Source organism: Rhinatrema bivittatum, chromosome 2 (assembly GCF_901001135.1).
Source record: "Rhinatrema bivittatum chromosome 2, aRhiBiv1.1, whole genome shotgun sequence".
Taxonomy (NCBI): Eukaryota; Metazoa; Chordata; class Amphibia; order Gymnophiona; family Rhinatrematidae; genus Rhinatrema; species Rhinatrema bivittatum.
In genome coordinates, this window is record NC_042616.1 from 330,902,760 (window position 1) to 330,928,574 (window position 25,815).

General features: G+C 43.6%; 1 protein-coding gene across 3 annotated transcripts in view; it reads right to left on the bottom strand.

Annotated features, from left to right (window-relative positions):
* Positions 1-25,063, bottom strand: part of LOC115084652 — a 109,979-nt gene extending 84,916 nt beyond the window's left edge. The window contains exon 1 of one of the 3 annotated variants that reach the window (XM_029589789.1): positions 25,029-25,063. The gene's annotated coding sequence lies outside the window, so the exon portion shown is untranslated. Of the gene's footprint in view, positions 1-24,872; positions 24,896-25,028 lie in introns of those variants that run through there. The other 2 variants (XM_029589787.1, XM_029589788.1) reach the window with 2 other exon arrangements.
* Between the last annotated feature and the right edge of the window lie 752 nt (positions 25,064-25,815).

Consider the following 25,815-nt stretch of genomic DNA (forward strand, 5'->3'; position numbering starts at 1 on the left):
GCAAAACGATCACCAGCATGGTTAAAAGGTGAGGTGAAAGAAGTTATTTTAGCCAAAAGATCTTCATTCAAAAATTGGAAGAAGGATCCAACAGAAGAAAATAGGATAATAGGGATGTGAATCTGGCTTCGGACAATTGAAAATATCGATATTTTCAAAATAGTCAAATTGGGGGCTCCCCCGAAACGATAGGAAAACCCCACGATATTGATCGTGGGGGTTTTCTTATCATTTTGGAGAAGGGCGGGAAAAACGGCACACAAAAATAACCCCTAAACCTATCCCGACCATTTAAAACTAATCCCTTTGCTTCCCCCACCCTCCCGACCCCCCCCCCCAAAATAAACACAGGTACCTGGTGGTCTGGAAAGAAATAAGACTAGTGAGATAATCAAATTTGCAGATGACACAAAATTGTTCAGAGTAGTTAAATCACAAGCAAATTGTGATAAATTGCAGGAAGATCTTGTGAGACTGGAAAATTGGGCATACAAATGGTAGATGAAATTTAATGTGGATAAGTGCAAGGTGATGCATATAGGGAAAAATAACCCATGCTATAATTACGCAATGTTAGGTTCCATATTAGGAGCTAGCACCCAAGAAAGATCTAGGCATCAGTGGATAACACATTGAAAACGGTTCAGTGTGCTGCGGCAGTCAAAAAGCAAACAGAATGTTGGGATGCCTCTCTGTATGCCTCCATGGTGAGACTACACCTTGAATACTGTGTACAATTCTGGTCACCGCATCTCAAAAAAGATAATTGCGATGGAGAAGGCGGACCAAAATGATAAAAGGAATTGAACAGCTCCCCTATGAGGAAAGACTAAAGAGGTTAGGACTTTTCAGCTTGGGAGAAGAGACTGCTGAGGGGGGATATGATAGAAGTGTTTAAAATCATGAGAGGTTAATGTGAATCATTTATTTACTTTTTCGGATAATAGAAAGACTAGGGGGCACTCCATGAAGTTAGCATGTGGCACATTTAAAACTAATCGGAGAAAGTTCTTTTTTACTCAACGCACAATTAAACTCTGGAATTTGTTGCCAGAGGATGTGGTTAGTGCAGTTAGTATAGCTATGTTTGAAAAAAGGATTGGATAAGATCTTGGAGGAGAAGTCCATTACCTGCTATTAAGTTCACTTAGAGAATAGCCACTGCCATTAGCAATGGTAACATGGAATAGACTTAGTTTTTGGGTACCTGCCAGGTTCTTATGGCCTGGATTGGCCACTGTTGGAAACAGGATGCTGGGCTTGATGGACCCTTGGTCTGACCCAGTATGGCATGTTATGTTCTTCCACAAATCAACACCAATATTACAGAGCTCTTCTGGAAAGGTCCTAAGGAACTGTGGAAAACATTCTCCACAGTCTCTACAACACTGAGAGGTTGGAAGAACTCACTGTTGATAGATAATTTCTTCCTGGCAAGATGACAAATTTATAAAGCCAATTGTGTAAGTTGCAAAACATAGCATATGCCTTAGTCTCTGATTCATAACCACCCTGAGGATACCAAATGTAGTTGTAGTTCACACTATGAAGCAGAAAGTATAATAGCACTGGGCTTGTGATTATTATAATAATCTACTAATGTAGTACATTATCAGGCAAGTCTGTAGTATGCAAGGCTTTTCTTGTTCTTGTACACTGTGACCAATATTATTAGAATTACAATTTACTAACAGAGAAACCTGAATTGTCAGTGCTTTCCATAAAATTATACCAGCCATGTTTAGTTCTCCTGCAAATACCGTTTAAAAGGATTTTTTTTGCATGTTTCCACCATCCACAGCCTCTCCTTAATCTTTTCCCTGCACCACACACACACACCCTTTTGCACTCCACCCCATGCCCCCTTACCAGACTCCAATCCTACCACTGCATGCTCTCTCCAGCTTTTTCCCCACCACCATACACACATTTCCCCCAAAAATGTGTGCAATGCTGCCAGTGGAGAGCAGATTACAATATAAAATTCTGTCATCCATAAACTTCTCCACAATAACTCAATCCCTTGGTTTAATGCCATCCTGCAGATTTATAAACAGTCTGGAGTTCTAAGGTTGGCAAATAAAAATCTGCTTGAGATACCATCAGAGCGGCACATCTTGAACTAACTAGGGAATGGGCCTTTTCTACTGCAGGACCAAAACTAGGAAACTCACTCCCTGAATCCTTGCATTCCATTGCCTGTGCAAAAACATTCAAATGTTCAGGCAAATCTGTGTGTAATTTTTTATTTTTAGTTTACAATTTTTTATATACTGCTTATATCAGAAATATTGCATTACAAAGTGTACAGAGCAACATATTTAGTATTGTTTTAGGCGGACATAACCACGGATCATTTAGTTATGGTAAGGCAAAGTTGTTTTGTTTGTGTCAGTACATTTTGTTCTATTTGTCTTGATTTTTTTTTTTTGTGTATGTGAATCCTGGAATCCACCCAGAACAGTCCTGAATATGTGTGGAATACAATTGTTTTCCCAATATAAATCCCCTAGGTACTCTTTCTTCCCCACACACATTTTACTCACTTCTTAGGACTTATTTTATCTAATTTACTATCAATGCATTTGATTTTCAAATCTTGTTTTGGTGATATTTTCCTCATTTTACCATATAAAAGAGGATTGAAGTATTTGTTCAGCCATTTTTGTACCTTAACACCCACTGACTTGAGACACTTGAGGGATTTTACTATTGAGGTTTTAAGTATACTGAATTATAGTTGATTGTTATATTTGTAGGATATTAATATGCAGTTATACACTGAGCATCTTTTGGAAACATGTGTAATCAACTGGAAAAGTTGCAATTCCTCCTTTTGTGCATGAGCATTTCGAATGAATCAGCTCCCAAAGAGCCACGAGTAGCCGCCATTGAAAACCCCTCCAGCTGCTTTGATTAACACCAGAGTATTCTGAAAGTCAGAATCCTGTACACTAAGTTCCTAGGTGGTTGCTGATGAAAAAAAAAAATCACAGCCCCATGCCAGAGAGGACCCTGTAGCCCTCTGCATAGGATAGAGCAGCAAACACCAGCATTCAAGTGCCTCTCCCTGCAACACATGGAAAATCTGACATGATCATGATTTTATCACTCTACACATTTGAAGTCCCTCACCTTGAACTTATAAAATATTTGATATTCCACCTTTTTTCTAAGGGTAGGCACAAGGTCAATTACAAAGGAAGAGAAAAAAAAAACTAGAAAAATTTGAGAGTTAATACATTATTTCCATTCAAATATGAGTACATTCTCTTACTTTTCTATAGCATTAGCTACCTTGTAAAAGGCATAATTTTGTTTTTAAACCATATCCTTACCTGCATGCATGTGCTGATCATTGACACAAAGTTGGACAAATGCAGCATGAATAGCTTAAGGTTTGAGGGAGCTTTTGCCAAACAGTGTATACACCAGGGGTAGGCAACTCTGGTCCTGGAGTACCATAAACAAGTCTGGTTTTCAGGATTTCCACTATGACTAGGTAATGAGATATTTGCATGCACTGCCTCCATTGTATACAAATCGATATTATGTATATTCATTACAGATATCCTGAAAACCTGGTCTACACTCAAGTACAAAATAAAAAGGTGGAATTGGGCACATCTTTGGACTGAATCCCTTGACAGATTCAAATTTCATTTTTTTCCACAGATTAATAAGAACCTATACTTAGGACCAACCAAGGATGCAACTGAATATAACACCCCTCCCCCGGAACAAAACACGAAATATCTCCAGAATTGTCATGAGTACCACATTAAGTATATGAATGTTCTCAATTGTTCTCCTGCCCTCATTTTTTGTCCCTGAAAAAAATGTGGTGGGGGAAGAGAGTTGAGGGAGACTCCTAAACAGACAATGAGAAATTACTACTTACCTAATTTTTTTTTTTTTTTTTTTTTAAGGACAGTCAGATGAACCAGAACAAGTGGGTTATGTACCTCTACCAGCAGATGGAGACAGTACATATACCCCTGCAGTGACATCAGCCTGCCAGTAATCTCTTCAAAAAGTCAACTGGCAAAAAACTAACACACAAAACACCCACAAACACAAATTGTGTATTCCAGTAACCCTGTTTGTAACCAACAAATCCAAATGTATGGTTCAACTGGTATCTACTTCATACGCATATCATTAAGCCAAACTTCAAATTTTTTGGGACCCTTACTCTTAGAGTCAGTAATTAATAACAGACTCATTGTGGTATCAGGTCACTTTACTTTATTTTCATCATCTTTTCAATTTTTTCGTCTTTCATCATATATGAATTGTTAAAAAATAGGCTCTAGTTCTATTGTTTACAAGAACAACTCTGATACTATTTTACGTTACTATTCTTTATTATATATCATTCAAAGCATGTACATGACAAAATCCCAAGGTGTGCTGACAAACTTTAAGGTGTAACACACTTAACAGCTCTTATTTTAAAGCTATAATAGCCAGTCACAGTCCCAACTGATTTAAAAAATGATACTCATCGCAATTAGCGTCTGAATCTCAGTCCCGACACGATCGCGTTTTGGACCGAAAGGTCCTACCTTAGGGGAATCACTCCTTTGAAACTGTTTATCTGTGACGTCCAACGAAGTCCAGCAAAATTCCATCCATTAATGACCAATGGCTATTCTTAAATCCATAACTATTTCGCGGTCTACTTTTAGATAGATAACCATGTCAATACTCAAACAGGAAGCACTGAGCTCAGACAAGAACATAACTCTAGTCTAGGGACTGGACTGATAATTACCAGTAATCCCTGTAACAGTCACACAAGAGGATCATAGTACAATCATTCGGCAGCCATCCATTGCTCCTACCATGTGACAGGGGCCGGCCAATGGCACTGATAGCCCCTGTCACATAGTAAGGGCAAAGGCCCATCGGTGCCATTTTGATTAGGGGCAGCCAACAGCCTGAGAGGGAGACCATCGCTCCCAGGACCCCCACTGGACCACCAGGGACTTTAGGCAAGTTTTTTTTTGGGGGGGGGGGGTCAAGAGGGGGGATTGTAAATAATTAGATCTGAAGGATTGGGGTGGGTTTGGGGTTTTTCTGTGTGCCCTTTCTCCCCCCCTCCCCCCAAATAATAAAACCACATGAAATTTCGGGGGGTTTTCTATTATTTCAGGGCCTCCTCGAACTGTGATGAAATAGGAAATATAGACGATATTTCCTGTTTCGTCTAAAATGGATGCACATCCCTACTGTGAAGGACAACACGCAATCCAATTTCTGTAAAGGCTCAGGAACCTCCAGTTACTGGATATGTCTCTTGACAACCAAGGGTCAGACTATACTCCTCTACAACTCTGTCCAGAGATGGCAGGGAGATTGGCTGATTCAAGTGAAATCCAGTGACCATCTTTGGCAAAAAGAAACAGCATGCAGCTGTATTGCCCCTGGAATCACCTGGAGGAATGGCTCCCACAAAGACAAGGCCTGCAGTTCAGAAACTCTCCATGCAGAACAAAATGCCACAAGAAACAGTTTAAGGTCAATAACCACAAGGACAGGTTACTCATGACTCCATAGGGGTACTGGAAACCACAAGGGAGGACAAAGATGTTTCACTCCTTTCAGTAAATGGGCCACATCAGGATAAGCAGACAAGGAGCCACCATTTACCTGGCCCCTGAAACAGGCGAGAGCCGCTGCTTGCACCTTTAAGGAATTGAGAGCCAAGCCTTTATTAAAGCCATCCTGCAAACATTCCAAACTGAGTGGGATCTTGGCTGAATGAGGAAGAGTACCTCTATCCTTACCCCAGGCCTCAAACACTCGCCAAACCTACATATAGGCCAAGGAAGTGAAGAACTTTCTAGCTCTATTCAAAGTGGAAATTACTGCCGAGTATCCACATTTTAGCAAGTGAGCCCTCTCAAGGGCCATACTGTAAAACAGATCTTTGTGAAGAACCATACCTTGCCTTAACAGATTCCTGTGTGCCAGAAGTCGAAGGGGTAAGTCTCCAGGAACCTCCACAAATCTGCATACCTCCTGGGACAAATTTGGAGCAACCAGGAGCACCATCCCTCTGTGGCGCTCTATCCTTTGCATCAATCTGCCCAACATGGGCCATGGAGGAAAGGCATAGCAACTTGTCTTCTGGCCACTCCTGTACTAGGGCATCGATCCCAATGACTTCAGAGCTCTCCAGTGACTGAAAAAAAATCACTGAACTTTTGCATTGCGAGAAGTTGCCAGGTCTAGAAATGGAGGACCCCCAGCAATCCAAAATCAGCTGAAATGCCTTGTCTGACCATGCCCATTTTTCTGGGTCCAGACTCCCCCTGCTGAGAAAGTCTGCTCTTACATTGTCTTTTACTATGTGTGAGGCTGAGATCTGGAGATGCACTTCTGCCCATTACATAAGCTGATCTATTTCCAGCCTTACCTGGCTGAGCACAGAGATGGGGGAGGGGAGGGGAAGAGGGTATATGCCATCACCGCTACACTCTGCTTCCTGCACCCACTGCAGCAACGCCACACTAGCTGAAAAACCAGCTTCTGGATCAAGGCACTCATCTGAGGGACTATGGAAATCACCTCAGGAATTCTCAGCGGGGGGAGGGACCATTTGATATCACCACAGAAGAGCAGGGCAAATACAATCTTGAAAAAGAATTTAAAAAATGAAGCAATCCCCAGAAGGGAGATGCACAGCCACCATCTGATGAAAACTGAAAATACTGACAGGCTAATGTCACTGATGTCAAATTGCTCTGTTTCCATCTGCTGGTAGAAGTGCATAACCCACTTGTTCTGGATTCATCTCACTGGACGTTAAAAAATTATGATTCCTTTTAGTGGAAAAATCTATCTATAGCTATTTTTATTTTAAAAATATATATCTGTGGAAAGTTAATTTTAGACACAGATCTCTGGAAGACTTTATATCATGAACAGACAGCTATGGATCAGAACAGGCTCTAATGATTGATGAGTCTGAATCAATATATTGTATATAATTTAAGTACAAAAAATTATACAAAGGCATGACACTTACCATTTGTTCACTCATTCCTGAGACTTCCTGGCACCCATGTGCTGATAAAGAGCAGGGATGGCCCCAAGGAACATTCGGTTCCCTGGGAACAAAATGCTATGACATTTGGTATTTATCATCTGGGAAGATCAAATGCTAAAGACTAGTACCCATACCAATGAGCTGATAAGTTTATTTATTTATCTATCAAGTTTTATATACAGTCGTTCGGTTTCGCCATCACAACGGTTTACAAAGTATCGATGTTTAACAAGTGTTCAGAAATTCACGTGCTTGTTAACATTGTTATCGTAGTCATTCTAAGCATAGTTTGGTTGTTAAACTGTACAGGTTAAATGACGTGCTTTGTATTGGTTCTGCATGTTTATATGGGTCGGTAGGGATGGAAGTTGTAGCATAGAGTCATTGGGAGTTTTGGTAGGCTTTGGTGAACATCCAGGTTTTTAGTTCTTTTTTGAAGGTTTTTAAATTTTGCTGTGTTCTCAGTTCGGCTGGGAGGGTGTTCCAGAGTTAAACAGTTGGTGTCTTTTACCAAATGGGAGACATTATGTTTTACATTTATCCTCCCAACATACCTATAGCTTTCTCTGGTAAACCCAAACATTATACATTGTCTTAACAATTGCTGCAACCACTAGGCATTTTGACTGTCATACAGTTTTTGTAATATATTATGTAATATAGTTGCTATCTCAACAAAATTGTAAGTTCGCTGTATCCTTCCTGCTATTACTCTCACTTGGTCCCTTAGACCGTTCCACATTCTCTCCCCGTTCCTTAGGATCCCCTGTTAATTGTAACTTTATCCTTCCTTTCTCCCTACTAGTTTTTTGGTTTCCCAGTTGTATGTGAACCGATGTAATATTCATTTGAATGTCGGTATATAAAAGTTATAAATAAATAAATAAAGGACTGGTATTGAAATGCCTTTGAAACATCTAACTTGCAGAGGGATATATAAAGCATAGCATTTGCTTATTTTAGTTGTATGAGCTAAACAGACCAGAGGCATCTTCTTCAGAATCCCTGGGCCTGAAAAGTCCTCCAGATTTCCTGTGAACACTGGCTTATATGAGAAGGACGTAAAAGGGAGGTGTTCATCTGTTCTTTATTATTCTATTTCTGTCTCCTATTTACCTGTATTGATTTATGTACAGCTTACTGTGATACTGTATTCAATGTTGATATTAGTTTGCTGATTATCCATATATTTACAACATTTAGTAAACTAAGTTTTACTTTACCAGATTGTGTGCCGCGTGTTCTGACATAATATAAAATATACCTCCACACGATCACTGCACACATTTGGCATCACTACAGGATTATATTTATATTATGTTATTGTAACACAATATTGGGGATGGGATTAGTGATTGATAGTTTTCCAGAGTGTTAGATAAATTCTTTTGTCATCTTCTGAATATATGTCCTTTTTGCTGTTAATCCTGGGATCATGTGTAAGTCTAGCACTACTCCCAACGGCCAGGTTATTGATAGTACTAGTCCACCCAGACATGCTAACAGTTTAATGTTCCAGCACAATTATTGAACCAAATAGGAACTGCAGATTTAAAGGACCTTATAACACCAGGATAAAACTCTGATTTGATTTCAGAGATTGTTAACTGTCTTTTCCAGAGAAGGTTCACAGGTGTCAGGAACTGTTTGGAATGGGGTCCCATGCTTTTAACTGATTGCCCTTGCAGTGAAAAACTGCTGTTTGCCCAATTCCTGGAGCAGGGAATGGCTTCTGATCCAGAATCACAGCCCGGTCTCAGTTTATACTTGCAGTAGACTTGCACAAGTGTGTAGGGATTCAGAATTGGGTCATGGCAGAACACAGGGGTTCCTTTATTGGGGATAATGAGAATTTGGTTGCTGTAGCAGCAATTACTAATGTTAAAGTTTTAAAAATTGAAGACACAGGGAGTTAAGGGGTTAACAGCAGAGAGAAAGGAGGGTGAGGGGGGGATGCAGGGAAGTTTCTCATACGCAAATACAAACTGAGGAGAAAACATTTAAATGAATTGATTTTTAAGTTTAAAAGTTATGACAGACTGATGAGGAATTAAAGATATTTGCAGATAATTAACTTGATTTAGCAAGAATGTTTAATTCTGTTTGCAGTGAAGTAAAATCCGTATCTTGTCAGAACAGGGAATGTATACCTCTCTTAATGACTGGCATTGAATTTGTACAGAAACTAATAAGGTTTGGTTTCTATAAGCACTGGGTGAATATTTGTGTGAAAATGATCAGCACTGCTCTATGGTTCAACTTTCTTTTTCGTTTCTGCATCAGGCAGATGTGCAGTATAGGCTTTATGTCCGATAGCGAACATACTGCTACAAGAAAGGGGAGACTAGATTAAAAGAAAATGCTTCTGGTCCTGAATCAGACCGGAATGCCTGTCATCTGACTAAATGTGTTCATAAAAATGTATTTTTTTTATCCCTATATGTAATGAAATATTATAGATACAATTTAGTGAAAGAACCTGTATGACAGAATGAGTTGAAACATGCAGTTAGTTTCTGAGTGCCTTGATCTTTGAACAAAGCAAATGTTTGTAGCTGTTTTTACAGAGATCTGATATAAAAAGATGAGAAATTTCCTTATCTCATTGCTTTTTGCTTCAAAAATTAGAGAGATTTCTTCCTATTATAGAATTTTTTTTACTTAATTTTATTTTTATTTCATATCAGGTATTAATTCATACACATGCATCTGACTTAATGATGGAAGTGCAAAGGTTTTGCTTTAATGACAAGTTTCGAGAACACTGTCTTGAAAGAACTGTACACACTGAAAGACACCTTCAACCTTTCATTTTTGGACCGAAGTGCTTAGAATTTATGCATAAGCTGCCCATAATTTTTACTATTTTTGTTTCATGAAGCAATCTATTTGAAATGTAATAACTATCATGATGAAATATTTTTATGATACACTAGTTAATACCTAATTATATATGTACTTGCAGCTGCCACTACTTTGTTGCTCACATACATGATAAAGTCTGAATTGATGCAGTTTTATTAGTTCTTAGTTGTTGTTCTCTGTGTTCCTGGTATAAGCTGTCTGTATGTTCTCACAACATTCAGGGAGTACCTTTTCTTTGTAAGAAAGAATTAGGATAGATTTTTGAAATAGAGGTTTGTTTTTCTTTTTCACCTCTTGTACCACTGGTGGGTGGGGGAGTAAATGCCATACCTGAGTTTAAATGTTCTGGATACCTAAAAATAATTAGCAAGCTATACTGCCAGTGGGAAAATGTTAATCGGACCAGAGACCATACTTCATGGCAGGGTGGAGACACACCCAAATAACTGCACCTGTGGAGCTTTTGTTATGCAGGCTACACTGAGCCTGACATTGAGTACACAATGAATGCTGGCCCTATGTACTCTAACAAGCGGGTGGCCACCCCCCCCCCAAAAAAAAATAAATCAGAATAGGCTAACCATGTATACAACTACCTGAATGGAGATTGCAATGGATGCCAAGATACTGTGGCAGGTCGTGGCAAATTAAAAGTACGCTTTGCTATTTTAAATTGGCCAGTTTCTGGGTCAGTTAAACTCCAGGTGTACTTAGATGGGGTTTAGGCAATAATTGATGAGGGTCATATGACCAATTACACAGGCTGATACAGTACAGTGCGCTCCAGCGGAGCGCACTGTTAACCCGCGATTGGACGCGCATTTGACGTGCTAGCTTTACCCCTTAATTCAGTAAGGGGTCGAAAACGTGTGTCCAACCCCCCCGAACCTAATAGCGCCCGCAACATGCAAATGCTTGTTGATGGCCCTATTAGGTATTCCCGCGCGATTCAGAAAGCAAAATGTGCAGCCAAGCTGCACATTTTACTTTCAGAAATTAGCGCCTACCTAAAGGTAGGCGTTTATTTCTCCAGGCACCGGGAAAGTGCACAGAAAAGCAGTAAAAACTGCTTTTCTGTGTACCCTCCGACTTATTAAGTCTATATTAAGTCTGAGGTCCCAAAAGTTACAAAAAGTAAAAAAAAAAAAAATTTGAAGTCCGCCCGCGGCTTGAAGGAATCCTTCTTCACCCTTACCTGGACGATTGGCTGATCAGAGCAAAGTCACCAGAGGAAAGCCGCCAAGCAACCAGCAGAGTCATAACTCTACTGGAAAGCCTAGGATGGGTAGTCAACACAAACAAAAGTTCCCTTCAGCCCTAACAGTCGGTAGAATACCTAGGAGTCCAATTCGACACCAAAGAGGACAAGGTCAGCCTGACCCCCACAAGGAGATCAAAACTGTGGAACCGGCTGCAAACCTTGCTGAACGATCCTCGTCCCACAGCATGGGATTACCTGCAAGTCCTCAGGCTGATGGCATCCACAATGGAAGTTGTGCCATGGGCACGAGCCCACATGAGGCCCCTACAGCGCTCACTCCTATCACGGTGGAGCCTGTATGTCTATCACTCATGGGCAGAGTTAGGACCCAGCTACGGTGGTGGCTGCAGGCCAGCCACATGAGCCGGGGATCAAGACTATCCTCCCCAACCATAGATGCCAGTCTACGAGGATGGGGAGCACACTGCGAGGAGCTAACCGCCCAAGGGCAGTGGAACGCAGAAGAAGCGGGATGGAACATCAACCGCCTAGAAGCGCAGGCAGTCAGACTAGCCTGCGGTTCACTCACAGACTTCGAAACAAAGCGGTCAGAGTAATGTCTGACAACGCCACGACAGTGGCCTACATCAACCGGCAGGGGGGAACCAGAAGCAAACAGGTGTCCCTAGAAATAGACCCCCTGATGGCGCCTGTGGAAGCAAACTTCCAGGAGATCTCCGCCATCTACATTGCCGGGAAAGACAACATCACGGCAGACTTCCTCAGCAGAGAAAGTCTAGACCCAGCAGAATGGAGGCTGTCGTCCACAGCCTTCAAGATGATAGTGGATCAGTGGGGAACACCTGATATGGGCATCAGCGTAACATAAGCCTTTGGCTCAGGACTTTGGCTCTTTCAGCTTATCCCAGACTCCTTTGCTGTCTGACTTAACTGAAACTACTGGCAGACACTGAACTGAACTTAAGTTGACCTGTGTGTGAATGGCTACTGAGCACCATCTGGAATGAATTCAGACCTAACCAGATATGATGAAAGGTCATGAGGTTATCGATGGCAAATGGCTGAGGCCACATTCCAAGCTTTGTTCTCACAGATTCCTATCTCGACTGAAAGAGGCCAGTTAAACTGAAGATTCCCTGAGGTCAAGACTCTGATCAAAGGCCTGGAACGAGCGACAGAACACAGACCTACTACAATGATTGATATATTGACAGGACGAACTAACAGAAGATTGACAGTACTCAATAGAAACATGGGCCCTTCTTAGGCCTAATTGGATTTTAAGGTGGGAGGGGGTATCAGGGAAGCATAGATACAGTTTGCCTGATTGGATAGGACACAAGTGGTACCTGATACTTTATACAGTCCCTGGATGTTTTTTTTATCTATAAAAAACTTAGCCCTGACTAACAAATGCTGAGACATGCAGGGAGAGCCCTTAACAAACAGTGGGCTCCCACTCTATGCCACCCAGGGGTCTAATGTGATTGGCTCTCAATATTGAATAAAAAATAAATTTATTCTGATTAAAACTTGGTACTGGACCTCTGTTCTAATGGCACATAAAAAATTAAACACACACATCGGACATGGACCTTCTGGCAAACAGTTCCAACGCCCAAGTATCCAGATACTTCAGCCGCAGGTGGGAACCACAGTCCCAAGGGATCGATGCCCTGGTACAGCCCTGGCCCCCGGGGATCCTACTATACGCCTTCCTGCTGTGGCCCCTACTGGGTGTCATCCACAAGATACACCTACACAAGGGACTAGTTCTTCTGGTGGCCCCGGACTGGCCAAGAAGACCCTGGTACGCAGACATGAGAAGACTGCTGGCAGGGGACCCCCCCCTGCCCCCACACAGAGACCTGCTACAACAAGGTCCGATCCTCCACGAGGACCCAGCTCAATTCTCTTACAGTCTGTCCATTGAGAGGGCTCACCTGAGAAAGAGCGGATACTCTGGGGCGGTAATCGACACTCCTCAGAACACGCAAGTTCTCCACATCGCTAACGTACATAAGGATCTGGAGAGTATTTGAAGCCTGGTGTGAAGACCACAACATCAAGCCACGCTCATTTACAGTTCCCGTGATCCTGGAATTATTACAGAACGGACTACAGAAGGGTCTGTCCCTCAACTCCATCAAGGTACAGGTGGCCGCATTGTCATGCTACGGCTCCAAGAGCGAGGGTGACAGCATAGCTTTTCACCCTGACGTGTCACGCTTCCTGAAAGGAGTCAAACACATTCACCCACCACTAAAGTGACCGGTACCTCTGTGGAATCTCAATCTCATTTTGGACTTCCTAGCAGGAACTGCCTTCAGACCCCTCTGAGGCCTGTCCCTCCGCCTGTTAACCTTAAAGACTGTTTTTGCTGGCGGTGTGTTCAGCCCGCCGCATATCGAAACTACAAGCACTGTCCTGCCGTGAGCCGTTCCTCAGACTCGCCCCGGGGTCCATCCAACTATGCACGGTTCCCTCCTTCCTCCCCAAAGTGGTCTCACACTTCCATCTTAACCAGACCATCTCACTACCAATGACGGATGGCTTGAAGAATTCGGAGGAAGTCCGAAGTCTACACCTCAACATCAGCAGATTCCTATCCAGATACCTGGAAATGTCCGAACCCATACGAAAAATGGACCACCTTTTCATCCTTCACAGCAGAAAGAGACAAGGGGAAGTGGCCTCACGGGCAACCATCACCTGCTGGATCAAGGAAGTCATCGGCGGCCTACATAGAAGCTGGCAAGCCACCACCTCTATAGGTCAAGGTCCATTCTACCAGAGCCCAGGTAGTATCCTGGGCAGAAACTAGACTGCTGTCACCTGCCGAGATCTGCAGGGCGGCTACATGGTCTTCCATCCATACCTTCTCCAGATTCTACCGTCTGGATGTTTTGGCTCGGGAGGACACAGCAATTGCAAGGGCAATACTAAGTGAGTCACGGGCAGCCTCCCACCCGGTTCGGGAGTAGCTTTTATACATCCCATTAGTCCTGAGTCTATCTGCTACATGCTAGGAAATGGAGAAATTACTTACCTGATAATTTCGTTTTCCTTAGTGTAGACAGATGGACTCAGCATCCCACCCTTGGCTGCCGTCTCGTATGGTCTTGCAAATGATTCAAGGGTAAGCCATGTTTTCATTTACCTAGGGCATCCACCCTGCCGGGTGTCGACGCTTTCTGGTTGAGTACACTGGCGGCTTCCAGCTATAGTCAATCAACCAGTTCAAATTAATCAAGTTTTAATGTTTAACCAAGTTATGAAGTTATCCAAGTTAACCAAATTACTAAGTTAATCAGTCAGTCACACATATATCCACAATGCTTTTCGAGGAGAATACTGAAGAGCTGCACTTCCTGCAGGGGTATATGTGCTAGGGGCTGACGTCAGATTGAAATCTGATCTGTCTCCAACTGCTAGGAGTATACTATACCCATTGGTCCTGAGTCCATCTGTCTACACTAAGGAAAACGAAATTATCAGGTAAATAATTTCTCCAGTTCTGATCCAAAGAAGATGGGGATGGAGTGTGGAAAGAATTTTAGACAGCTAGATCTCTGGAAGTCTTTGTACCACAAATAGACAGCTATGGATTAGAACAGGCTCTAATGATTGATGAGTATGAATCAATATATTGCATGAGATTTAAGTATAGGGATTGTACACAGGCCTGACACTATTACCATTTGTTCCCCCATTCCTGAGACTTCCTGGCACCCATGTGCTGATAAAGAGCAGGGATGGTGCCAAGGAACATTGGGTGTCCCTGGGAACAAAGGCCATGGCATTTAGTATTTATTACCTGGGAAGATCAAATGTTAAAGACTAGTACCCATACCAATAAGCTGATAAGTTAAACAGTTTGTGTCTTTTACCAAATAGGAGATCAAAGGACTGATATTGAAATGCCTTTGAAACATCTAACTTGCAGAGGGATATATAAAGCAAAGCATTTGCTTATTTTAGTTGGATGAGCTAAACAGACCAGAGGCATCTTCTTCAGAATCCCTGGACCCATAAAGTCCTCCAGATTTCCTGTGAACACTGGCTTATAAGAGGAGAGTATATAAGGGAGGTGTTCTGTTCTTTATTAATATTCTATTTTTATTTCTCCTATTTACCTGTATTGATATATGTACAGCTTACAGTGATACTGTATTCAATGTTGATATTACTTTGGCAATTTAACAAATTTATTTCCAGCATTTAGTAAACTAAGTTTTGCTTTACCAGATTGTGTATAGAGTGTTCTATGACATAATATAAAATATACCTCCACACGAACACTGCACACAATGCCACATTTAAATCCACAGCTCACAGTGGCATATAAATATAAAAATACAAAAAAAATTAACATATAGGAGTCAAAAATTGCAGTTAGTCTGCCTAAAGTAAAACAGGTCCATGGCCTGCCAATGTCACTATCTAAATTATTCTCTCATGTCTATCTATATAGAATATGCTTGGCTTCAGTGTGTGTTGTGGGGCGCATGCGTGTCTTCCCCACCAGCCACTAACCAAGAATTTAAAAAAAATTCACATCCTGATTTTGGGTCCCTCCCTCAACCCACCAAACCCACTTTAGCAGAAGCCAACCTCCCCCCCCCCCCCCCCATCATCCAGTCCATACCCCATTGTGGTTTCACAGGTTTTGCAAGGGCACCAGTTAACCCCATCATTCTTGTCCCACTCCTCCGATTTGCAAAATGGCCCTCAGGTTCAAAGGTTGCCATTTTGCAAAGCAGGAAGAGCAGGGCAGAAACAAGGGGGAATGGCTCCTGGGGCCCTTTGCTGAAATTAGTTTGATAGGCAGGGACGGGGGTATTTTTATTTTGGATATGACATGTGGGGCTGGGGGTTTAGGATTGTACTGGGTCCAGCTGGCAGGGGAGAAGGGATTGTTGAGATTGAGCAGGGGCAGGGAGGCAGGATATGCTGAGGCTGGGCCAGTGATGGAAGAAGGGAATGCTTGGGTTGGTCTGGTAAAGGGGGGGGGGGGGGGGGTGGCTCAGAGTCCTGGAGATTGAGCTGGGCATATGAGAGTGAGTGCTGACTTCAGGAAGGGACAGGTGTTCCAGATGTGCTGGAGTAATACTGGGGAGGGAGAAAGATTGCTGGAGTCGGTCTGGGGAATGAGGTCAAAGTATGCTGGGATCAGGCTGGAGAGTCTGACAGAAGTGTGCTGGAGTCAGGTTAGGAACAGTGGTCAGGCTTATGCTGGGGCCAGGCTGAACAGGAAGAAGCATGCTGGAATTGGGCTGGGGCAGGGGTCAGGGTGTAGGAACCAATTTTTGAAATGGTGGAGGCGGACTTGGACATTGTTGCTGTCACAGAGACATGGTTCACGGAATCTCATGATTGGGATATGGCCACACCGGGCTATAACTTGTTAAGGAAGGACAGAAAAGGGGGAGGAGTGGCTCTGTCAAAAACAATATCCAAGCATCTGAGCTGGAAGGAAGATGGGACAAAGAAGAAGCATTATCAGCAGTCCAAAAAAAAAAAAAAAAAAAAAAAGATGGGGCATCCATTTTTATTGGCGTGGTTTTCAGGCCTCCAAATCAAATGGAAGTACTAGACAGAGATCTGGTTGAAGACATCCAAAAGATGGGGAAGAAGGGAAAAGTGGTGATTGGAGATTTTAATCTGCCGGATGTAGACTGGAGAATCCCTTCTGCAGAATCTAACAGTAGTAGAGAGATAGTGGATGCCCTGCAAAGGGGCTCTGTTCAAACAAATGGTAATGGGACCCATGAGGGAGGGAGTTATACTCGATTTAGTGCTCACTAATGGAGATAATGTCTCTAATGTCCGGGTGGGTGCCCACCTCAGCACCAGTGATCAAACGGTATGGATTCATATCACAAATAGGATATAGAGAAGTCGCACGAAGACCCGAGTTTTGCAGTTCAAAAACAGACTGTTGAAATGGGGAAGTACCTGGAAGAAGAACTAGAAGCCTGGGAGAAAATGAGAGCTGTGGAACAGTGGGCCAAACTCAAAGGAGCAATTACCAAGGCAACTAATCTGTTAGATAAGTAATGAAAAGCAACCTGTCTCTCAAAGGAGGTGGCTGAGAAAATAAAAGCTAAAAAGAACAGTGTTTAAGAATTATAAAGGATCCCAAAGGGAGAATCACAAGGAAGAATATCTGGTGGAACTGAGGGAGGCGAAGAAAGTAATCAAGAAAGCAAAAAGTCAAGCGGAAGAAAGGATTGCCAAAGAGGTAAAGCAAGGTGACAAAACATTTTTCAGATACATCAGAGAAAGGTCCAAAGTGGAAGGACCACGTGATCCGATGCGCGAGTAGGACGTGTGTCTACCTAAGTCTCAACTCCCCCACCAATAACTGCCGTTTTCGGACGCATTTCTTGGTGAATCGGGCCCCGAATATCTCCATCCGTGGCTACCCAATGTAGCATCGCTGAGCTTTGGCACAGAAGCAGGGAGATGGCCAGCAAACCGCAAAGGGAGAAAAAGATTCCGGGCAAGGCGGCAGATTCCAAGATGACCACCGGGCCGCCTAGTCTGAACCAATGCAACGGTTCCATCAACGGCATGATAATGGAGGAGGTTACTCGGGCGGTAGTCTAGGCTCTGGACACATTTTCAAGCCAGCTCTCAAATTACTGCTGGCAACGAAACGCTACAAGAAATCAAAAAGCAAGTCAAAGAGACTCAAATCAGAATTACGGGTCTAGAAACTGATACCTCGGCCCTACAGCAGAAACAGGGGGCCTTGAACAGCAGGCACAGGAAGCTAAAGTGGAGGACTTCTCACCGATTTGTGGGTTTTCCGGAGGCTTTACCAGACCGAGATATTCATGCATTACTGGAAGGATGGTTGCTGGACAAACTAGGTCTTTCTCCTCCACGAGGCACACAGATTGGGAGCCCGGATTCCGGGAAACGCCAGGCCCAGAATAGTGATAGCCCAATTTTTGAATTATTCCTACAAAATGGCTATACTTCAAGCATACAGGAAAAGCTCTTCGTTACAACATGAAAACTAAGATTCTCATTTTTCAAGATTTTTCAGCCACCGTATCACTGAAGTGGAAAGAATTCTCTGGGATCTGCGCCAATCTCCAAGAAGCAAATACAGTTCGCACTACAATATCCTGCATGCCTACGAATGGAATATAATGGCACATGTTGGAGTCTGCTGCAAGCACCCAGCAGTTCTTGGACACACAAGGCAACAAGTGATGTTGAACTCTGCTGAGCAACAACTTGGGCCTCTCCTCATGTGAGAAAGGCAGAAGGGTAATTGTGACAATAAGTGGGGGCCCATGAGCCTTGAGTCTAGAGCTTGGTGGACATTTAGTGGTGGTGCGGACAGACTGTTTAGTCTAATAATGTTGTCAGAAATTTTCAGTATCGGTGGGGGAGCCGAAACGGATACAAACGGTCTCCATGCCTCCATTTTTTTTTTTTTTTTTTTTTTTTGGAGGCGAGGAGATGAGGAATGGAGGGGTACAATCAGAGGGGGATTGGTGGGGAGATGGGAAGGGGAAACTATGTTCCACTGTTCAAGAGCCTTTGGGGAAGTGATCTAATGGTCAAAGGGGAAAGTGTTCAGCCCCTAGCTTGGGGGGGGGGGGGGGGGGGGAGGAACACAACAACATGCAATGTCTGGTATACTTTGCTACAATGATATTACTGGATAAAATATGGCTGATGGGCTTAGAATCCTCTCGTGGAACGTAGCAGGTATTGGCTCCCCAGTAAAATGTACAAAACTTATTCAGCTGAATGGAGATTGACGGTGATAATCAATAGCATAGCCCTGCTGCTGAATATCCCAGATAAGCAGGTCGGATAAATAACCAGATAAGTAGGGGTGCAGGACTGCACCTCTGGTACAAAGGCAGCCGCTTCAGGAACATCACCGGGACCCAATTCTGCTGTACGGATTATGACCAGTGCTGCTGAAAGCTTGAGGTTATTCCAAGGGGAGAGAGGGCATCAGCACAAGCAAGGAAAAAGCAGGTGGCCACTGAGCTTCCCCAGTTCATGTGTGTATTAAGCCAGGTTTTTCAGCTTGTTTGAGATGCTTAACGGGAAATTTTTCAAAAAGAGAAGATGGATTTACCCGTTTCTTAGCAACTGGAGTTAAGGGGTCACTACGGGGAACACTGCTGTATGCAATCCCTGGGCGAGTGTGAACGTTTTCTAGCTAAGATTCTGTGACCAAGGCAGATAACTTCTGTCTCCCAAATGCCTTGCTGGTCTCAGTGTGTTTTTATTGCTCTAAATGCCAAACTGGATCTCCATGCTGACTGTCACAAAAGCTCCCAAGGGATTGCTTTAGTCCTTTTGAAGGTCACTTCAAAGAGATGGAATGAAATGAGGTTTCTCAGCAGCCCACCCCTTCGGAAGACCACTTACACCAAATATTAAAGGACAGCAAGGTGGGGGAATTTCCTCCAGTCAACAGCAGTAGTTTTTCCTTGTCCCAAACTCAGTACATTTTTCCAGCATGAGGCATCTGGAGAAGTCTTAGATGCCAGACATCTAAAGAACACAACTGGGTTCCCCTTTAGAAGGGGTGCAAAGGATAACTGCCACAGGAAAGCATTTTCTAGTCCAGTGGTCTTCACTAACTTCCAAGCAGTGGACACTTTGAACCCAAAGAGGTTGGAAGACTGGATACATTTTCCCATGCAGGGCTGTGGGCCAACAGTACTACCAACTAGCGCATGTCACAACATGTCCCCACCTCTCTCTCTCTCGCTCCCATTCCACCTTATCCTGCCATTCTCTCTTCCTGCCCCCTCCCCTTGGGCCACCATTCCAGCTCTCTTCCCTCCTCCATCTTGGGCCACCTCTCGGAGCCAGGATTAAGGAAGTGGGGGCTGCTGCCCCAGGCATTAAGTCCTAGAGGGTATCAGCAGCAAGGTTGCTTTTACCCTATGGGCATAAACACACAAGGCTCTGTCCAGATGACTATTGGCTAATGCCCCAAACCTCTAGCAGTAGAGATCAGCCCTCTGCTTCCTACCCCAGCCCCTCCCTCCCAGGCAGCAGGCAAGGAACTGGATGGGAGTGGATGTGAGCCTGGAGTAAACAGAGCAAAGAAGGAACCCTCCCTAATCCAGCCCCTTCTCCTCTTGTTTCCCTCCTCTGCTCCTATCTACAGGGAACAGGAATTGCAGTGGGGTGGGAACTGGAGAGGAGAGCAGAACAGTTACCTGCATATTTCTGTTTCTAATTTCTGATCCCTTATTCAGTATTTGGCGAGGTTCTGTCTGTGGTTCTGTATGTGTTACAGAGGTGAAGTATTCTGCTAGCATGGAGGTTCTGTGTAGGGATCTGTAGCAGTCCAGCTTGTTCATTTTTCTCACTAGAAGGTGTATTGTGTTGCCTTTGCATGCAGGGTTGTTGCTGTTTGAGTTCTGGGAGTTAATGCTGTGTTGCTAAGGCAGATTTACTATATAGGTTCTGAGTGACTTTTTGCAGGGTTTGTGTGTTACTTCACAAAGTGCCTGGTAATTGAGGGACTTTGTCACTGAAACTGAAGTGATAACATAATTTGAATGTTTTTCATATGGTGAGTAGTAAAGGAAAAAAATTCTGGTTCAGCCCAACCAGCCATTTCAGAGACTACCTTCTACAGATGTTATAGGAATACCTTAATTGATAAATTTAGGTATTTCTTGGGGTTTTCTTTTGTTTTTTTGCAGTCTATTTCCAAAAATCACCAAATACATTCACCAGACTGATATGATTTCTGAAACATGTTTTGCAAGAGAGTTTAATGTTTAAAAGTATGATGTCCAACTATGTGATGTTACAGGATTTTTCTGGGAAGGATTGTGGTGGGGACTTGATAGTGGAGTTTAATGATAAAACTCAGGGGGAGCCTGTGAGCCTGAAAATTACTGTAGGAGGATGCACAAGGCTGAAGGACCTAGGAAAGTGGTGGGGGACCTCCAGCCACTCGTTTTCAGGACACTGCAATGAATAAGCTTGAGTAGGAGAAGGGTAGGGACTGCCTCTCGGCTCACTGGCCCTGTGTTGATTTTAAGTTTCTTCAGCTATGGCTGCTCCCACTGCAGAAAGATCTGCAGCACTGCAGCCTGAGGAGCACAGGAGGGAGGAGAGGGGGCTGCCACAGGGAAGGGGGACAGAGGGGAGCCAGAGAAGGGACTGATGCTGTGCAGTCCATGGGGGGGAGGGGTTACGAGGGCACTGCTGCTGCTGCTGGGCAGGGGGATAGGTAAGAGTGAAAGGGGGATGCAAAAGAAGTAGGGGGGGGGGGAGAAAAAGATCTAGGGCAGGGGTGGCCAACCTTTTACACCCCAATAGCCAAGGAATCAGAATGCACAGTATCTAAGAGTCACACATTTTCAAGAACTAGGTGCAGAGTCTCACACCATCTTCTCCATCAGTCTGTTTCTCAATTGCCTGACATCCCCCCCCCCCACCATCCTCTAAAGAACAATGATGGGGGCTCCATGATCCCAACGCAATGCTTCCCAGCCCACTCCTTCTGCTACTTTTCTACCTTCTGCCCAGCACCAGTATCCTGATATCCTCTCTACTCCCAATACCAGTATCTCCCTGCCCCCAGCTCCTCCCTCTCTCTCATCCTTCCTGTCTCCTCCTCTCCCTCTCTGGCCTCTCAAATGTACACTCTACCATTATCCCTTTTGGCTCTCACCTCTGCTTATCATCCTTCTGTGGGTGTCTCAAACTCTTCCCACTCCTAATCACCATCTCTGGTTCTCCTCTCACCCCTCCACCATCATCACACCTTTGACTCTCACTCTCCCCACCACCACTACTACTACTGGCTCCAGTATCCTTCCTCTCCTCTCCCCATGGCTCTGTCACCCATTCTTGCACCCTTTCAAACAACCATGTCATGCTTCATCCCTTTCACCACCAAGACCATTTCTGGATTTTCACCCACCCCTCCCAATAACCATCTCTGATTTTTTTACACACATACTCCTCTGGCTTTCTTGCACCTCTACTGCCTTTCCCCCAGTTCTTCCAAACACCATCTACCACATCCCAGGCTAAATCATGTCAACTCCACTTGCTCTCATATGGCTCTCATGCATCTTTCTATCCCTAGCCCCAGTCCCCCTCACAACTGCTGCATAATGCATGGCTGCATGGACATTGGGAGGCAGAAGGAACCAGACAGTCCAATTTTCATTCTTAACTTCAGGGAGATATTCAACTCTCCTCACCTCCCCCACAACAATTAGCTTCTCTTTCTGCTGGCCCCAGCAATCAACTCTTCTCAACTCCTAGTATTTATTTCTTTCAACTCTTCCAACATTCACATTACTCTTCCCAGAAGCATTCACCCACCTCTTCACCACCCCACTCCTCCAAGGATTCACACATCTCACCTCTTCTCACACTGCTCTCCCCTCCAAGTATTCAACCCCTTTCAGCATTCACCACTTTCCCTGGCCACAATGTATTCAGGCCTGACTCCATCCAACCCTCTGTTAACTGAATCCCAAGTCCTGGGAGCACAGTGATCTGCTGGACCAGAGGCAACATTGACTAAAGTCTCTCCCCTCCAGACAGTAGAAAACAGAAGAGCCCTCTACTACTCCAGGCAGCAAATGAAATGGTGGACAGAATGGGGAAGGCTGCAGGGAGCTGACTGCTGTCCTGTCAGCAACAGCCTCACCCCTCCCCTCCTGTCCAGTACTGCTACATTTAGTCAGGAGGGGAAGAGGTAGTGCAGGGATGAGCAGAGAAAGGCCTCTGCTCCCTGCTTCAGCCCCTCTCTGTTTTCCCTGCAGTCAGCAACACTGTGAAAACAGGAAGGAGCTGGAATAGGAAGCAGCATGGCTCTTCTCTGGGCAGTGTGCTCCCTCCCTGACTCTCCTCTGCAGTGGTGCTAAGTTGCCATGGGGAAAGGATGACAAGAGCCACATTTTGCATATGAAAGAGCTGCATGTGGTTTCCGAGCTGCATGTGGTTTCCAAGCCACAGGTTGGCCTCCCCCGACCTAGGGCAAGTAATAGGGGGTGATGCAGAGTAAGAAGTGGGGGATGAAAGAGGGGGGACAGGGTACAGTGGATTAGAAGAGAGGGGGAAACAGGAGAAGCAGGGGGAGGAAAAGAAAGGGATTACTTGGCATGAGAGAGAGAGAGAGAGAGATGTGTTGCTGAAAACACCTCCACTATAAGGACAGCTATGCCTTTGTTGCTGAAGAAAGCATTGTTAGACCAGACTCTGGAAAGTGAAAGAGGGGGCATAATTCTGTATATCTGTCTCAGGCACAGAAAAAGCTGGTCCTAGCTGTGCTGCCACTCCGCCTCTCCCCCTCTCTGTAAATGGATCGGTGCGATGCCTACCTGGTATGCCAATAAGGATCAGCACAGCTGTGCCATAATTTACTTTGTTTTTATCAATGGAGGGAGGGGAGACCCTTATACTAAAATCTTGACAGATTTGACAAGAAAGTGCTATATAGTTATTTCATCTGTCAACTCAATTATGTGTTGGAATAAAAACGTCCCAGTACTGCAACTGTGCACAGAAAAAAGTCAGATTTAAGAATAAACCTAGCTATATTAAACTCAAAAGGACTGCTCTCTTCTTTCCAATAAACGAATCATATTAAGGAATGAGATTGTGCAAACCACTTCCTACCTATGGCAGACAGTCAAGAACAAGCCACACCTAAAGACTAAGGAGCAGCAGAGGCATGCAAAGGACTTTTTACAGGTGTTCAAATGAATTGAATATGCGCCTAGGAAAGACTGATTACACAAAACTACTGATCACCTTTTTTTATCCGCTAATATAAATTTCTTAGTCACTTAAAAGGATCTACATTTGGGTCCTAAAAGCCTGTATTTTGTACCGGAGGCACGCCTTATAAGAAACAAGTTTTGCTTTCACTCACATATTGCTGGAGCAGACAAATTCCCTTTTATATCAGGAGGACCTCTAGAGCCACAAACAGGCCCGATTCTCAGGATAGTCACAATGAATATGCACGAGGTGCATTTGCACGCAGTGCCTGATTGTATGCAAATTTGTCTCATGCATATTCATTGTGGACACCCGTTTGTGGCTCTCGAGTTGGCCACCCTTGCTTTACATTAATGTATACAAGGAATTAATGCTTCAGCTATGACACACAGTAGCACAGCACTGAAAAGAAAATAACCACTCAGAAAAGAGCTGCAGAAAGCATTACAACCAAATCGATGTAAGAAAGTAATCCATGAAAACAGACATCAATCCCTGAGAAACTAAACAAGAAAAAGAAAATTTTAAAAAGCCCTTTACCTTCAGACAAAAAAAAAAAAAATTCTTTCCAACCACTACCATCTTCAAGATTATACCCTGGGAAAATGCAAAAGTCAATCCAGGCACCCTCTCTCACTTGCTCTACTTGTAGTCTTTAAAATTACCAAAAAAAAAAGAAAAAGGAAAAGGTTTCTTAATGCCAGCTCAGACTGCATCAAAATGCGAACAGGCCTCAGAAAAAAGGTGGAACCCTCCAGAGGACAATATAACTGATTTCCAAAAATGGAGAATTACTTCAAAATATAACATTTTACTTTGGATATTTCTCTTTTTTTCTTTATCTCCTAAACCTCAAATAACCATATCCCTGACCATAGAACTTTATTATCTTGAAGAAAAATAAAAATAAATCTTACTTAAAACATTCCATGTAATTCCTTTGAATCAAGGGAGCCTTAAGGCTCTCACCTTTACCTTAGTGAAGCAAATAAAATTGAAAAGCCTTTTTTTTTTCTTTGCTCATACATGCAAAAGTTCACTTTGAAGAAATATAGCTGAATGGCATCCTTCCCTCAGCAACTGCTTGTATATGCTCCTCCCTATCCAAATTCATCTTACCCCTTTTCTCACCTTATTTCTGGAACACAATTACAAACCTCCAAAAAAAGCCCCACTCCCGTGCAGCTTATTTATAAACTGCTGCCTGCAGGATAGCTGCTGAGCACTGCCAGTCAGGGCAGCAGACCAATGGGAGGAAGAGGAGGGAGGGGGGAAAGTATTCTCCCATCCATCCGTCTTCAATATTTTCAGAACCAGGCCTGGAATTCCCCCCACCCAGGGGTGGGAAATTCCAGTCCTCAAGGGTGACAAACCAGTCTGTTTTTCTAGGATAGCTCAAATGCATATGTATGAAATAGATTTGCATACAGCTGAAGCAGTGAGCATGCAAATTTCTCTCATGCATATTCATTAGGGATATCCTGAAAACCCAAATGGTTTTCTGCCTTCGGGGGCTGGAGATGCCCACCCCTACACTAGCTGGTTTCGTTTTTGGGATATCATAATGAATATGAATGAGATAAATTTGCACATATTGGAGTCTGAGTATATGCAAATGTTTCCCATGCATATTTACTGTGGCTAGTCTGAAAACCCAACTGGCTCTGGGGTCAACAGGACAGATTTGGGAACCCCCTGCTTTAAAGCAGCAGTTCCCAAGCTCTGTCACCCAGTGATATTTAGCATAACGAAAATATGTAAATTAAGTGAACTCTTAGACCAAAGCCATTCAGCCATATTTGATGAATATTCATTGTTGCATATAGTGAAAACCAGACTTCTGGATATTGAAGACCACAGCTGAATAGCCTTTAAGGTGAATTTTAAAAGCCCGACGCATGCATCAATTAGGGGATGC